At 40.9% G+C, this 17,463-nt stretch overlaps 1 long non-coding RNA gene across 1 annotated transcript in view; it reads left to right on the top strand.

Annotated features, from left to right (window-relative positions):
- The first annotated feature begins 2,546 nt into the window (after positions 1–2,546).
- Positions 2,547–17,463, top strand: part of LOC309666971 — a 36,644-nt gene continuing 21,727 nt past the window's right edge. Inside the window, exons 1-2 of the long non-coding RNA XR_014267435.1 lie at positions 2,547–3,065; positions 9,403–9,468. This is a non-coding gene — a long non-coding RNA (uncharacterized lncRNA). The remainder of the gene's footprint in view (positions 3,066–9,402; positions 9,469–17,463) is intronic.

Raw genomic sequence — 17,463 nt, 5'->3', positions numbered from 1 at the left:
CTACTTAATTTTTTTTTCCTGAACAGTATATTTTAATTCTTAAATTTATAATTTTCCATTCTCCCTAATCACAAGAAAGTTTTCAGATAAGAAAAACATGTTAAGAGGAATTTCTTGTTAAGTTATTCAGGGTGGTGTTTGAGCAACAACGTTTTGAGAGAAATCAAGTTAGAGCATTTGAAACAGTCTTCCTCGCAGCCCATCTCCCCAGAGAGCCGCAAGGTGTGTACGCTTAGCAGGACTGTTCAGCTGCCCCGGTCCCAGGAAGAAATCCCCATAGGACTCCCACCTCGGTCGCGGTTGAGAACCGCCCTCCAGCATCTTTATGCTTCCTTAGACCGAGACCAATGATGCCTACTAGCTCTGAGTTTCTCTACAGTCCCTGCATCACTTTTTGAAGCAAGTGGCTCCCAGCTCTGCAAGGGTCCTCTCTGTCACTGGGATCTCCAGGTACCCATGACACCTTGCAAGTTTGCTGAATCAAAGTCTTTCCAGCCAGACCTGTACATCACAGAGTGGTGGTAGTTTCATTCGAGTTAACGCTGCAAAAGATGACTAAGGGGTCCTATGGGAGAAGAATGGATTGGGTATTTTGTGGTGTGTCTTTATGGTGCAGGAAAGTCAGTCTGTGTTGTGTTAATACTTCTACTGGGATAGGAGGTAGTGTGCTTAGAGGCACGGATCCTGGAGATAGACCACTGGGGTTTAAATCCAGTTCAGCCATTTACTTACTGTATAATATTAGGAAAGCTACAAACCTCTCCCTATGTCTAGTGTCCTATCTATAAACTGAGGTATGTACATACCATACATACTATATATACGTATAAAATTTTAAAAGTCAGTGTGTGGGATAGGGAGGGTGGGAGGGAGACGCAAGAGGAAGGAGATATGGGGATATATGTATCCTGATGTATGTCTGATTCACTTTGTTATAAAGCAGAAACTAACACACCATTGTAAAGCAATTAAAGTCCAATAAAGATGTTAAAAAATTTTTAAAAATCATTGTGATGTGTGGCAGCTATAGTGAGACTACCCTAGGATTGGGTGGGACTCACTTTACTCAAATCAGATTCAGCCAGGGTAGTCAGATCTCGCAAATCACACGGCAATTATGCCTCCAAGAGAGGACTTAACAACCTCAGGAGGCAGTAATTAAAGTTCCTGATTGCACAACATTATTCAGAGGTTCCCCACCTCCTTTAAGGAATCAACATGCCTCTGTAGACCCAGCCCTAAAGGTAGCCTGAAAGAGATTTGGCTAGATTTAAAAGAAATCAAGGAGTATGCAAAGAAACTCAGTAACAACTAAAAATGCAACCACGATTCTCCTCTCTCTTCTGTACTTCACTCGGGTCCCCCGGAGGCAAAGCCACGTAAGGAGTCTAACCTAAGGCAGGCCTAGGGCCAGAGGAGGGGCCCCAAGACACCATTTGGTAGGAAGCTACAGGCCACAAGAAGAGCTTGCTTTTGACCAGTCGGTCTTAAGCATGGCTGCCCATTGGAAACACCTGGGAAGTTTTTTAAACTACCAACACGGTGCTGGTGAACCAGCTCTTAGGGGAGGGCGAGGAGGGCAGATCTGTGATTTGTAGTATTTGCCAATTGCTATGGTAGAAATACCACGCGGTGGCCGATTTTAAGCCACCAAGCTGATGTCCCTGAACAGAGCTGGGGACAGAGAAGCACAGGCAGGATGAGCCAGCCCCAGCGCCCCAGTGAGGTGACAGGGCCTCACTGGAGATTCTGTTTTCCAGTGGTCAGGGGTGAAGCCTGAGCAGGAGGGACGTTGAAAATCACCCCAGGTGATTCTGATGTGCGGCCATGTTTGAGCACCACCGACCCCCATCCAGGTAGCTATCTCTCAGGCACTCCTGCCCTCACAGTTCCATCGTCTGCTCTACGGCTGTCAGGTCAGTACATTCCTTTTAGAATGATGTTGCCATTTTTGGATAGTGTGTTTTGGGGAAGCTTCTCCTTCTGCTGTCCCATTCCAAGTTCCTCCCTGGCGTGTGTGTGTTGTGGGGGGAGATTGTCTCTAAAAGTAGTTCATTTATTCAAAAACATGTACTAAGTAATGTGTTCAAGGCACATGCTTGGCCCTCAGGAAACAAGGTTGAAAAACACGCTTAACTTCAAGAGGCTTAGAGTCTGGAGGGGGAAGGAAAGGAGTCAGACAGCGGCATCAGGGAGGAGCGCAGAGAAGGGGGATGGGTGCAGACACTGATAATGGGCTAATCCAGCAAGCTTTCCCAAACCCCTTGCTGCATCCAGTATAGTGACCAGAAAACTAGACACTCTTTTCCCCGGCCTTCCTGAAGCTATGAGTGGTAATGAGACAGTTCTACCCATGAGAGATATAAGCCAAAATCAACTGGGAGCTTCCAAAAAGGCTTTTGCTTTTTCTGTTAAAAAAAAAAATATATATATATATATATATATACACATATATATATATGTGTATACACATAATATATATATACATATATATATGTATACACATTATATATATATATATATATATATATATATATATATATATATATATATATATATGACTGGTACAGCCTGTCTTATTTCTATCTGGAGCCCAAGGCAGCTGCCAGAAGCTGCTACAATCATTTTGTAACCATGAAGTAAAATCCAAGAGAATCATAGATAGACTAGCTCTAGCCTCTAGTATTAAACAAATAACAGAAGCTTCCTTTATCTGTATATATGCTCGTAAGTCAGGTTTTCTCTGACTAGCAGCTGACTGCAATCTGAACTGCAAATTTGTACAGGTTCACACCCACACTGGAAGATGGGGGTGCTTCCTAGAATCCGTGACAATGGAGCTCAGTCTTAGAGGATGGGACAAGTTATTAATGGGGGAAGAATGAAGAGAAACGGGTTCTAAGCAGAACAGTATGAGCTGATACCTACAGGCACACAAGAGCATGGCACATTTCATCAAACCACAAGTAGCAGAGGATGACAGGACAGCAAGGGTACATCTGAGGACTTGGAGGAGGTGAAGCTGGAGAGGCAAGAAAATGCCAGATCATGCGGCATCTCTCATGGTAACTGCTGGAATTAAAAATTTATCCTAAAGACAAAGGTTGACTTTTGAAGAATGTTAGGCTGAGAAGGTACATGATCAAATTTGTGTTTTTATAAGATAATACTGCCCTTTAATGCAGGATATTACTTCTAGGAATTTTTTATTCAACTCCTTAATTTATAATGGGGAAAAATCAGAAAAAGTCTAAACGTCACCAGTAGGACATGGTAGAATAAATTATACCACCCTATGACAGTATCTTTGCAACCATATTTTTAGGGAATGTATTATTTACTAGTGACATTATAACTAAAGGAAAATGCACAATATGTAACTATGTACCATGAAAATCTCAATTTTTCAGGAAAAAACATGGAGAAAAAGACTAGAAAAAGAAATTATAAAATAGTAATTACAGTTCTCGCTAGGTAGTAAAAATATCACCGATTTTTATTTTCTTCTTTTATAATATTTATTTTCCAAATTTTCTAAATAAACATTTTTATAATCAGGGGGAACATACATTACCTAGAACATAAAAATGTCAGCTGGAGGAACCAGACTAGAAGCAGACAAATCAGTTTGTTGGTGTTTACAGTTCATTCCGTTTCTGAGTCTCTGTACATGGCAAGTCAGAGGCGGAAAACAGTATCCTTAGAAATTCTCTGGACCTTGATTCCCTCCCAATCGCCTCCTATGGTCCCCTTCAAGATTTCTTGAATCTCTGGAATCTCTTCCTGTCATCTGCACTCTCAATACACCTCAGTGATTTTGGACTTTGCTAACTTCTGGAGTTCCAGCTTTTCCACAGCACTGGGTGAGCCTCCATTCTCTTTGGGGATAAGAATTCTTATAATTTTTTAATATCCCCAGGAAGAACAATGTGATCACACGCCTGTGTTGATGCCTTAGAGTTTTTGCTCTGACCACAGCTTTTGCCAAATGCAACCCAGGGCAGCCACGGTTCATACCATGAGACTCTTAACCTACCAATGGATGGTAGTAATTGGACTATGGTGGACTAGCTTGGGCACCTACTCAAGGGCAGTTTGTCAGTGGGCTGGCATTTTGAAATTAAGCCAGGCCCATCAGGCTCTTCGCTTGGGGACGTGAATTGGGAAGGACAGAGAGTAGCAGGCAGTTGGCAGCAGGAGCTAAAGTTGATGGGACACATAGAGGAAGCCAGGAGGGAAGGCTGCGGTCATGATGAGTCATGGCCAACCAGTCATGAGATAGCAGAAACTATGAGCAGGCAGAGTCAATGATGTAGGGAAAAGGTATGCAGAGTAGAGGGGAAAGATGAGTTGTAGTGAGAGGTGAACAGAGCAAACCCTCAGAAAATAGCGTGGAAGAGAGTCAGAGGGAAGGTTCAGACACTCCAGCTGTTGAGGCTCTTAAACGTTGCTGCCTTACCAGATGCTGGCTGATCTGGTGTTTCTTATTTTTTTACTTTGGTTCATCTCCCTAGGTTCCATGTGTTTCCTTATAATAATAAACCCACCCTACTGCCCCATCTTCCTTTATACTTAGACTTATGTTATGGAAGTCTCCATTTCTTAAAATCAGAAGGGTTAAATTTGAATTGCGATTGATCCATTTACTTATTTATTGAATTGTGTATCCACTTGTTAAATCTTTCATATATTCTACACAATATATTAAACTTGTGCCAGTATTCTATGCGCTAGGGACAAGAAGATATGTGATTCGATACTTGTCCTTAATGATTATTCTGTATGGCCCTCATGGTGGTGATAGATCATAAATTTGAGAGATATAGAGGATAGATGGATATGATTGAATATGGGGTATGGATGAAGGAAAGTATAAGGAAAAGGCAGAAGAGATATTTTAAATTATGTTTCAGGTCTCTGCCTGGGTCATTGAGAGAATGACAGTGTTGTTCTCCAAAATAAGGAGTTCTAGAATAATGAACATTGAGTTTAAGGACATCCAGGTCTGGGTATCTAATATGCAGCAGTGGAAAGAGATCACAACTTAAGCATAGAGTTGGATCTATGGCTTTTACAATGAAAAGAAGGCTGAGAACAGAACTCTGGGCAATACTTAAGGGGAGGCAGAGAATGAGTTTTCCAGGAAGGGGGCCACATATGAGTGATCCATTAGTAGGAGAACCAGGAGATGAATATGTCACGGATGCTAAAGAGTGGTAGATCATTTCAAGCAGGAGGACATAATCAACAGTGCAAATGCCACAGACATGTTGAGAAAGATATGGACTGAAAGATGCCCATTATATTTGTAATATAGAAGTTCCTGGTGACCTAGATGAGAGGTCTTAGTGAGAAAACCGCTAAGAGACTAATGAGCTGAGAATCAAACAGTAAGCATGAATTATGCATTCGGTAAGTTAGACTCTAACAGGGAAGAGAGAGGCAGAGGAACACCCCCAAGAAGAAGATGTGAGGGGATGTAGAGTCAGGAATTAATGGAGCCCATTATGGAGCCCACCCATTGGTCTTTACCCTTTTTAACATAAGGTGGGAAAGTTTAACTCTCTTGGGTTCCAGCTGAGTATCCACACAGATCTGTTCCTCTGTGTTCTGGGCTCCTCCCAATTCTCCCAAGTCCATTGAGAGCGCCCGCGTGAGGCTGGACGCAGCCTCTTGTGCCCAGGCTCCTCTTCCTTCAAGACTAGAAGAGAACCACCCCCTCTTTCAACTTATACCCTACCTCTTAGGTCTTCCCAGCTGTTCCACATCTGACTATAGGGGTGTATATGTCATTCTCTTCTAAAGGACTGGAGAAATGAAGTGGGGATTATATTGTGTAGGAGGAAACTGAAAGCTGTGCTCAAAAATGTGGTTTAGGAAGAAGGAAAGCAGGTGTGGCCAGGATTGGGTGTGGGCCTTCCAAGTCAGATCCCCTCTGGGGTTCCCCACATCTGTTGGCACCTATTCACATGTCTCCCAAAACAAACATTAACTCTCAAAGGATAGACTTACAAAGGGGAATAAAATACATTGTTAACTCTTTCATAAGTTTCCAGAATCCTCTCTGCTTGGATTCAATAAGACACAATGTTATAATCCCTTAGTTACACTAGAGAAATTTTGAGATGAGATACTTAGAAAGAACTCAGACTTGGGTGAAATTCTCCTTAGGTTCTATATGGGGGAAGGGAAGGGTATGCTTAATGCCAAGCTTGGCTCCCCTCCTAGGAGGGACAGGAATGGATGATAAATTGAGTCTAATTCCTGAGTAAGGAGAAGGGGTGGGACTCTGGGGCATAGGAGGGCATAGTTCACCTTCTGGAAGAGAAAGTTGAAAGGATTGGGGGCAGGTGCAGACACATTTGTAGATGTGGAACAGGACAAGACAGAGTTCTCATTCATGGTTCTGTTTTCATAGTAAATTATAAGCAAAATCTGCTGGCACTAAGAGTCGAGGAGGGGGGAAGGGAAGGGTATGCTTAATGCCAAGCTTGGCTCCCCTCCTAGGAGGGACAGGAATGGATGATAAATTGAGTCTAATTCCTGAGTAAGGAGAAGGGGTGGGACTCTGGGGCATAGGAGGGCATAGTTCACCTTCTGGAAGAGAAAGTTGAAAGGATTGGGGGCAGGTGCAGACACATTTGTAGATGTGGAACAGGACAAGACAGAGTTCTCATTCATGGTTCTGTTTTCATAGTAAATTATAAGCAAAATCTGCTGGCACTAAGAGTCGAGGAGATGGGAACTACTGCTACTACTAATAGCAAATACGTATATTGGGAACTGAAAGGGGCCCAGCTCCTTTATATTCACTTTCTTATTGAGCCCCCATCACAGCCTTCTGAAGTATGATTAACCCTTAAATATAAATTTGCTAATAGAGGGCTTGTTTGGTGTCTTAGCTATTTCCCAGCATTGCTGAAAACTTGGGAAATGCAATATTCCACTGAATACCAATGAAAGTTACATGAAAAGGTGTACAAATAGATGTGCTATTCTACATCTGAAGTAATCTATCGATAGGCAAATTTTGCTTCCCTGGTCATTTCCTAGCATTCCATAGAGACCCTGACTTCTAGGATTACAATTATATTAATGTCCAAGAAGCCTTCATAAAAATGAATTTTAAGTTGTAAGGATTTTTATAATTTAATCTTCTGGTTCCTGATCATGAGACCAGCTGGAGAGGAACTTGTCAAAGGCCTTCAGGAGTACTAAATTATTGAAATTTATCAGATATCAGGTGTTAGAGAAAGGGAAAAATGTAAAGTCACACCTTTTAGTGTCCTGTCTTTAGACTACCACATCAAAAGACTTGTAATTCTGTTCAACTGAACAGTAACATATGAGCATTAGGCTTAGCTTCAGGGCTTCCGTATCAAGATGATTCAAATGAACTCAATGGCCATAAGGAGTTTACAATCAGTCAGAGGAAGAAAAACACACACACAGATAATGGTTTCATAGGCTTTATGGCGGAAACAGCCTCGGGCTAGGCCTAAAAGAATGAGTAGGATTTCACAAGGTAAAGATAAGAAGGAAAGAACATCAGACCAAGTGACCAACAAGATACAGATGTCAAAGATTCAGGGCATTTGAGGAAAGACTTAGTAGTCCAGTTTGTATAGAGCAGTGGTTTTTGGAATGTGGTTCCTGGACCATCAACTTCAGCATCACTTGGGAACTTGTTAGAAATACAGATTCTTAGGTCTCAATATAGAGTCACCATATGACCCAGCAATTCCACATCTAGATCTATATTCCAAGATCATTGAAAACACAAAAATGTATACAGGAATGTTTAAAGCAGCATTATTCATAATAGGCAAAAAGTGGAAACAATCTAAATTTCTATCAGTTGACTAATGGATAAATAAAATGTGCTATATCCATACAGTGAAATGTTATTCAGCCATAAAAAGAACTGAAATACTGGTCCATGTTACAACATGGATGAACCTTGAAAACATTGTGTTAAGTGAAAGAAGCCAGTCACAAAGGACCACATATTATATGATTCCATTTATATGAAATGTCCAGAATAGGCAAATTTACAGAGACAGAAAGTAGGTTGGTGGTTTCCAGAGACTGGGGAAAAGGGGGGAATAATGAGTGGCTGATAATGGGTTTCTTTTAAGGTAATGAAAATGTTCTAGAATTAGATAGTATTAAAGGTTGCACAACCTTGTGAATATACTAAAAACCACTGAATTGTGTACTTTTAAAGGGTGACTATTATAATATGTGAATTATATCTCAAAGGAAAAAAAAATTATCAGGTCTCACTCCAGTCCTATTGAATCATAAACCCTGGGATGGGACTCAGCACCCTGTGTTCTCTCCGGCTCTCTGGGGGATTCTGATGCACACTCATGTTTGAGGACCACCTCGCTAGACCAGGGCAGCTCAGTCTGAGCTGGATATTATTCTCACCTGTGGAAATTAAAAAGGTATCCATTTCCTACACCCCAGGCTTAGAGATTCTGATTAATTGGCCAGGGAATCAGTGTTTCTGAAATCTACTCATGTGACTCTCCTGTGCATCACAGTTGAGAACCCCTGACCTGGCACCTAAGGCAGGCGTAGGTGGATTAATGAGTGGTGGTGCAGGTGATACTAGAGAGAGGGGCTGGGGCCTCCCTGTAGATGGCTTTGGAAAACAACCTTGAGGGAAGCCGATTTTTAGATCCGCATGGGGAGGTTATCCTGGCAAAAGTGGGGGAGGAAGATTGGTATGTGTAGGCACTGATGGTCATGAGGTCAGTTAGAAAACTTAGAAAGGCAAGAGGAATCAAGGGTCAAGTGCAGAATTGGGCTAGTATAATTAAAGGAAGGAGTAAGTGAGCAAAACAAGATGACAGATAGACAGGATGTGAAATCTAATGAGATGGAGGGTGGGGAAGGAGGGGCAGGAGCTGAAGGCGTCCTCAGAGTTTTAAGTGTGGGTGACTGGATAAAGGTAATGCGTTAAAATACGTAAGGAAATCAGATGCTTCTGCTGGTGATCTTGATGTGGAGGAATGAAAAGTAGAGGACTGGGGGAAAGGTTAGAGAGCAAAGTTGAAGATAAAGATAAGGAGCAGATAGTCCATGATGCTCCTACTTCAGAAATAAAACAAGAGCTGCCACTATTTTAGGAGCAAATCGTTTTCAGCAACATCTTTCTAAACTTAGCATTGCAGGTATATTTAATCAGTTATTGGAGCTTTTATTAGTCTCCCATTGCTGCCGTAACAAATTACCTCCAACTTAGTAGCTTAAAAGCAATGCAACTGTATTATCCTACAGTTTTGTAGGTTAGATGTCTGACATGGGTCTCACTGGGCTAAAATTAAGGTGTTGGCAGGGCTACACTCCTATCTGTAAGGTCTGAGAGAGAATCCATTTCCTTGTGTTTTCTAGCTTCTAGAGGCCGCCTGTATACCTGGGCTCATGGACCCCCTCCCTCCATTTTCAAGGCCAGCAATGGTGAGTCCAGTTTTTTCATATTGTGTCACTCTGACTTCCTCTTCTGCCTCCCTTTTCCACTTTTAAGGACCTTGTGATTACGTTGGACCCACCCAGATAATCCACAATAATCTCCCCCATTATAAGGTCACTCAATTAGCAACCAAAATTCCAACTACAACCTTCATTCTCATTTGCCATGTAATATAATATATAGTCACAGGTTCTGGCAATGAGGACATGGTCATCTTTGGGAACCATTATTCCATTTACCACAGAGCCATTTCATATTTTTAGACTCATCATGTTACAAATTCAACTTCTGATTTCCAAGTCTGTTCTAGAATTTTATAATGTACATAAAACCTTGTTCCTTTTTTTTTTTTAACAGAATAGAGTCACACTTTTATTTATTTATTTTTATATTTATTTTTGGCTGTGTTGGGTCTTCGTTTCTGTGTGAGGGCTTTCTCTAGTTGTGGCGAGCGGGGGCCACTCTTCATCGCGGTGCGCGGGCCTCTCACTATCGCGGCCTCTTGTTGCGGAGCATAGGCTCCAGACGCGCAGGCTCAGTAGTTGTGGCTCACGGGCCTAGTTGCTCCGTGGCATGTGGGATCTTCCCAGACCGGGGCTCGAACCCGTGTCCCCTGCATTAGCAGGCAGATTCTCAACCACTGTGCCACCAGGGAAGCCCAAAACCTTGTTCCTTTTTACAGAGACTTTACTCTATGGTATTGGAACTAACTACCACAAGCCAGATAACAGTGGGGCATCCATATCTTATAGTTCAACCTAGAGGGATAATGTTAACTTGAGTGTGAATATTAAAAAAAATTACAAAGGATTCCTTTCTATTATTATAGAAGCCAAGAAGTTTCTTAATCACTTCCACCATTTTACTTCTGTTTTGTCCTTTTTTATGAGACTTGTATTCATTTGCTAGGGCTTCAGTAACAAAGTACCACAGACTAGGTGGCTTAAACAACAGAAATCTATTTTCTCACAGTTCTGGAGGCCAGAAGTCTGAGATCAAGGTGTGGACAATAGTTGGTTTCTTCTGAGGCCATAGGGAAAGCTGTGTCCAAGTCTCTCCCCTTGGCTGGTAGATGTCTGTCTTATCTCTGTGGCTTCCCATCATCTTCCCTCTGTACATGTCTGTGTCTAAATTCCCTCTTATAAGGACACCAATCATTGGATTAGGGCCTCCCCAATCAATTCGTTTTAGCTTAATTGCCTCATTAAAGACCCCGTCTCTTCAAATACAGTTACATTCTGAGGGACTGGGGGTTAGGACTTCAACATATGAATTTTTCAGGGAGACAATTCAGCCCATAACATAATAGGATAAACCTATTACAAAATGAATCTCGTGAGCCAGCTCTGCTGGTTGGGGGCTGTGTCAGAGCATCTTTTGGGAAGGATTCTGAAGACATATCTGGGCTCAGTTGGAAAGAACACTAGGATCAACTAGCAATGACTGTGGTGGACGCCAGCTGGTGGAGTGGCAAGTAGCATGCCGTGGATTTGCAAACCCTCTCATTGACTCAATTACCACACAAGGGATGAGAGATTCTTTTGCTAAGTGCAGAGTAGACTATGATCCAGGAAGAATAATGTTGGATGCTGATGTACTGAGCCATTGGTTACATTATAAGCAAGAATTCATTGCCCCGCCTCCGCTAGAAGTTTTGAATATTATTATTTGTATATGGTCCCAGACTGACCAGTGCCTAAGTGCTTAAATAATAATTAGAGAAACTGCCTGAGGAATCCAAGTCATTAACAAGCCATTAAATATGTATAACTGATTTACTTTGCTGTACACCTGAAACTAACTATAAATCAACTATACTCCAATAAAATTTTTTAAAAACCAAGCCATTAATATGAATTATCCATTTGTAAAGGATACCTTTAATAAAAAAAAGGAATCAGAGAAGGTAGCCATTATATTATTTTGACAACTACATACAGATGAGTTCATTGAACAATAATACACTTGGACATCATCCACAAAAAAGAATTGTTTAGAAACTCTGGGGACCTGATATTGTTTTCATTGAAAGTGACAAAACATCATTATTCAAGGATTAATATTGTTTTTATAAGATTAACCCTGTGAAAAAAATTGATGGGTCTGTAGTCCCAACAATGGTTCAACATGTTTCTGTATTATCAAAACTCTGCCATTAAAAACCACAGCTTTGAACTGGCCATTCACAAGGCAGCCCTGTTACTATCATTTCTGAGGGTGAGTCTGTAGTTGAATTTAAGAAAATCTGGATTAGAGCCTTGGCCCAATTATCCCAGTCACGCATCCCTATTCTCATGCAGCCAGTGAGGCTGAAAATGTGGTGGACAAACAGGTAAAGCTGATCCAAATGAGAGGGCTGAGGGGGAGTGGCTGAGACCTGGCATTATTCAGTAACAGGTGTCAATTCTGTTGGGAGGACTGACGTTTCCAGACTTGCATGAACGGGCGCCCAGAGATTTTACAAGATAAACCAGAATGTGTGCTGGATGTACTCTGCACCTTGTTTATTTTTACCTCAAAAGTTAGTCTTTCCTGAGAAGTATGGAGTGGGACCAAGCTGGCTTCCTGCCACTCAGCTTAAGCTTGTGGGGACAGTGTCATGTGAGGCTGGCACTCAAGAAAACCAGTGTGACATGCCCAGGTCAACCAAGGTGACCTGACAACAGTAGAACCAGGACGTACTAGGGTTACCAAGGGACAGCACGAGTAGTCACTCCTCTCCGTTCTCAGACAAATGAGGAGAAATCACCTGGTATTTCTCATTATAATTTTAAGCTCACAAGTATTATATGAGTATGAATCATTATAAAGAGTCTGAATATATCAATCATTTTTAAAATATCAATACAAAATTATAAAAAATATTTAAGCTCACAAGTGTTATATAAGTATGAATCCTTATAAAAGGTGTGACTGTATCAATCATTTTAAAAATATCAATGCAAAATTATAAAAAATATATAAATATAGAAAATATTCTCTTAATGGGAACCCTCCTGCACTGTTTGTGGGAATGTAAATTGGTGCAGCCACTATGGAAAACAGTATGGAGTTTACTTAAAAAACTAAAGATAGAGCTGCTATATGATCCAGCAATCCCACTCCTGGGCATGTATCAGGAGAAAACTATAATTTGAAGAGATACCTGCACCCAATGTTCATAGCAGCACTGTTTACAATAGCCAAGACATGGAAGCAACCTAAATGTCCATCAATAGATGAATGGATAAAAAAGATGTGGTATATATATATATACAATGGAATATGACTTAGCCATAAAAAAAGAATGAAATAATGCCATTTCCAACAACATGGATGGACCTAGAGATCATACTAAGTGAATTAAGTCAGAAAGAGAAAGACAAATACCGTATGATATCACTTATATGTGGAATCTAAAATATGACACAAATGAACTTATTTATGAGACTCACAGACATAGAAAACAAACTTATGGTTACCAAAGCAGGAAGGGGGGGAGGGGTAAACTAGGAGTTTGGGATTAGCAGATACTAATTACTATACACAAAACAGATAACTAACAAGGTCCTACTGTATAGCACAGGAAACTAAATTCGATATCCTCTAATAAACCATAATGGAAAAGAGTATGAAAAAGAAAAAAAAATGTTCTCTCAATGAACTTTCCTAATTCCATTCTCCTTTATAGATTTAACCATTGTTTTCAATAGTGTGAATATTCTTCCAAATCTATATTTCTGTACAATTATAGCCAATCTATGTACATAGATATATATGGACAGGAAGATGTAGATATATCTATATTTATATCTATATCTATCTATGTAACATTTTATCTATTATTCAGCAACTTACCTATTTTTCACTTCGCATTTTGACTTGGGGATTTGCCATAGATGTACCTCTTCTTTTAAACTGCTACGTAGTATAATAATATAAGATTTTACTTAATCATTTTGCCATTGCCTGCCATATAGACAGTTCCCAATTCTCTGAAACAGAAAGTACTGCTGTGAATAAACTTGCCTTCCTATGTCTTATTATGGCAAGTGAGAGTTTTCTCCGTGGTAGAATCAAGAAAGAGCAAATGTTGGGAAAAGTATATTCGCTTTTGATTTTAATGAATACTGACAAATTGGCCCCTAAAATACCTTTTCTATTACATTCCCACTAGCAGTATATGAGAGAGCCTTTTGCCCACACACTTTCCCAACATTTCATATTGCCAGTCTGTTTAATATTTTTTATTTATAGCCCAAAATCTTATATCACTGTTGTTTCATTTGTATTTCTCTCCCCTAGTGTTTATATACATACTAATATAAAACAGAAACATACCGTGTGTGTGTGTGTGTGTGTGTGTGTGTGTGTGAGTGTGTGAGAGAGAGAGAGAGAGACAGAGAGAGACAGAGACAGAGAGACAGAGACAGAGAGAGAAATACAGAGAGAGACAGAGAGAGAGCACAGAACACGTGAGGTTTGGAGACCAGGTCTGGAAGTGGTACCTCACCTTTTTCATCTACATCTCCTTGGCCAGAATTCTGTTGCAAAGCCCCATTAACTATAAGGGGCTGGGAAAGATAGTCTTTCAGTGTGTTTAGAAACACAAATATTGATGAGCAACAATTTTCTATGCCACAAGGTCACAGTCAAGACACATAAAAAACTTTCCTCAACCTTTCCCAGACTGCTTAGCAGAACTAAAACCACAGAAAAAAGAGATGTATAGAGGTTCAGTTTAGTTGACCACCAGCACCCTGCAATTTTAGATGTCAGAGAAAAAAAAAGAAATACAGGGATGTTGAGGATAAAAAGCTAGTTCATAGTAGAGTTGCAACAGTAACCCAAGTCTCTTGATTCCTAGTTCAGTGTTCTTTCCAAAACTACGTCTACACAAAAATTACAGTATTGGACACATGGTATAGAGATTTGATTTAACATGGTGTAAGTCTGGAAGGCAAAATGAGAGTCAAGTGGTTAAAGTGAAAGAGAAATGGTTTGTGCGCCATCAATAATATATAGTTGGTACGAGAGGGAATGGGCTACCTAGTAAAATAATGAATTTACCATTAATGGAGTATTAAGTGAAAGCTCCTTGGCTAGTTCTTGGGATGCTGCTGAAGTAAAGATTTATATCAGGTAAACTCAGTGGTTCTTTTCAACAGTAAAAACTATAATTAAAATATTGTCTATTTTCATTTTTCTTTTGAGGTCTGAATGTAAATATTTTATGGTTATCTTTATAGAAAAATGTTCAACCTAACATATAAAAAAAAAGAAACACTTTCAAAAACCAAAAAAAAGTCCTGAAATGTTTAAATGTAGTAAAAGAACATTAAGTAAGGAGCAAGAAGTATCTCAACTTTTTAAAGCTTGTTTTGTCAGTAAAATGGGGGAAGCAATATTGTCTTCTTCACACGGTTGATATGAGAGAGAGGGAAAAGCATTTATACAAGTGTTTTATAAATTAAAAAACATTATACAAATATTACTTATCTATTACATTATTGTAACTTCTGAATTATTACAATTTTATACAGTTTTTACTGAAATGGCATGAAACAATTTTTTTTGATAGACAACTATTATCTGTTTATTGCCTGTCTATTTATTGTTATGGAAACAAATAGCAGCAAAGCTAGGGCCATATGTGATAGCTTGCCCCTTGAGAGTGAGTAGAAGAAAGTTTTTATTAGAAAACATGATTGAATTTTATGCTTGGAAATAATAAAACAGAAAAGAGCTAGTTATCTTACAACTACTCACATGATTTATTAAAACCTACAAAACCAAATTTCAGGAATGTGACCCCTTGAAAGCTAGTGGGTGAAGGAGCATAGCGGTGTACTGAACACCCACATTGTGTCAGTTACTGGACTAGGTGTTAGGGGCATAAAGATATGAGAGGCAGTCCTTGAACAGGAGGAAGACACACAATCTTACTCTAATATGCTGGCCCAGCTTGTGTGTGGGTGTAACAATCCCATTCCTGCTCCCTCATATGCCTTCCCTGTATCCCAGGATCTGGAAGCCTGAAAACTACATCTGTAGTTTCTCTTGTCAGCAAGGTTCCATTTCGGTTCTGAGAGGCACCACATGAGATCTGGGAGGCATGAGAGAAAGAGAGGCCATTATTGCTCCAGCAGCAGTGGTCAGGCATGTCTTAGACAGAGGACAGATGTGAAGTTTTGCAGCTTCTCCAAAAGTCTTCGTGCAAATCACCCACTTTGGTGTTGCAAGTACCTGAGATAATCAGTGGGGATTGCCCACAATTCCTGGAATTCCTGATTTCCTGAAAGCTAGCAGTGGCTAGGCTCTTCCCACCCATCACATTGTTTTCTTGGAAGTGAATTTCCTGTATTGTATCCCCTCCTACCTGAAATACCTTGAGTGGTTTTCGTTTTCTTGACTGATCTATGTTGTAAATCATAACCTATAGAAGTATATACACGTGCTAAGGGGTTATAGCTTTTGGTTGGCAAAAATGGCTTAAGGTAAGGATACACATGAATGCCTGGATAATGGAAAAATTGCTTGACTTGAAGGTGTCAGGAGCTCAGCGGAGCTGGGAGAGAGAGCTGGGCTACCAGGTATGGGAGTAGCCAGACAAAGGAATAAGCCACAAAGAATGAAGAGAGGCATGAAAGGGTTAAACCTTTCATCACTTACTGTGATAGTGTTAAGAAAAGGCTAAAACTGGAGCAAGGGCTGACTCCGTCTGTCCGCATTTTTTCCCACGGAATAGTGTGCTGGTTAAGGATGAGGGGGTTAAGCACAGACGTGGGGGGCCTCTCTCTGTTGAAGGAACTCAGAGAAAAAGGCTCTAGCAGTTTAATGGGCTCTGGGGTCAGGGGAAGGTCAAGAGAATAGAGAGAGGGCTAGGAGCAGAAAAGTAATAGGTACTGAGAGTTGGGAAAAAAAGCATCTTCAGGGTTTACCCTTTCTTCCCCCATAAGGACGTTTCAGCAGAGGCATCTGAAGAGGACCAAGGTCTCAGATAGAGAGCCCAGTACCTGGGCTAAGAATGCAAATATATAAAGAGCATGACAGCCAGAGGGGCCTTTGTCCTTGACTGCAACTTCTTTCAAAATCTGCTGTGCACCAAGTCTGGTGTAGGGAGGGCAGCTTTCCCGGTGAGACCTGCTGGGAGAAGCCTTTTGTAACTACATTTGTAGTTGGTCAGGCCTGAAAAATTACACATAGTTTTTAATCAGGAACTGGACTCCTCTGAAGGGCCTCAGAAGGCGCAAGATTGGAAGTTTAGCAAAAAGGTGTACAGGTAGACTGATGTGAACGGACACAAACCACAAGGTTTTTTGCATCTCATGTAAATGCCCAATAGAGAGCATCCACTGCGGAGTGGCACTTAACCACCAAGAGGAGAAGAGGACTTGTTCTGTGGATGTCAGGCAGCCTGTCTCCTAGGCCACCTTTGTTTTTGCAGAATGGGCCCATGAATGGCACCTCTGCATTGGCCCAGCACTTGTGCTTCTTCACACAAAGCTTGACCTAGCTGCTGCTACTGGTGAATGCCTAACCTTCTGGCAGCAGTAATGGACACTGAACCCTCAATATAGAGCCATTCCTCAAGGAAGCCATAAAGCCACTTGGTGGCAAGTTGATAACATTAGTCCCTCTACCACAGAGGAGACAAGGAGTTGTCCTTGTTCAGAGAGGGAATCTGCCATAGGCCCGTAAGCATCCCTGCCTATTCTTTCTGAGTCTGCTAAGAACACAAAGCCCTCATAGCTCTTACCCAGGCCATGTCTCAGGGTTGTGTTTGCAGCAATCTGTCATGAGGGATGAGGTGAGGTCCCCCCGCAGGACAAAGAGAAGGCTCGTTTATTGCTTGCTATAGAACAACAGACTCCCCAAGCTGAGTATTCCTCATTTGTGATGCAAATCTACCTGGGCCTTCTGTCACACTTCTGTGAGACTTGGACACAGGAGGAATTGCTGTACATCATGCTGCTTACTAAGGGTAAAAAGTCTTTGTCTCT

Source organism: Balaenoptera physalus (assembly GCF_965194825.1).
Source record: "Balaenoptera physalus genome assembly, chromosome: 9".
NCBI lineage: Eukaryota > Metazoa > Chordata > Mammalia > Artiodactyla > Balaenopteridae > Balaenoptera > Balaenoptera physalus.
Note: the sequence above shows the minus strand (reverse complement) of the source record. Positions and strands in the feature narration are given on the sequence as shown.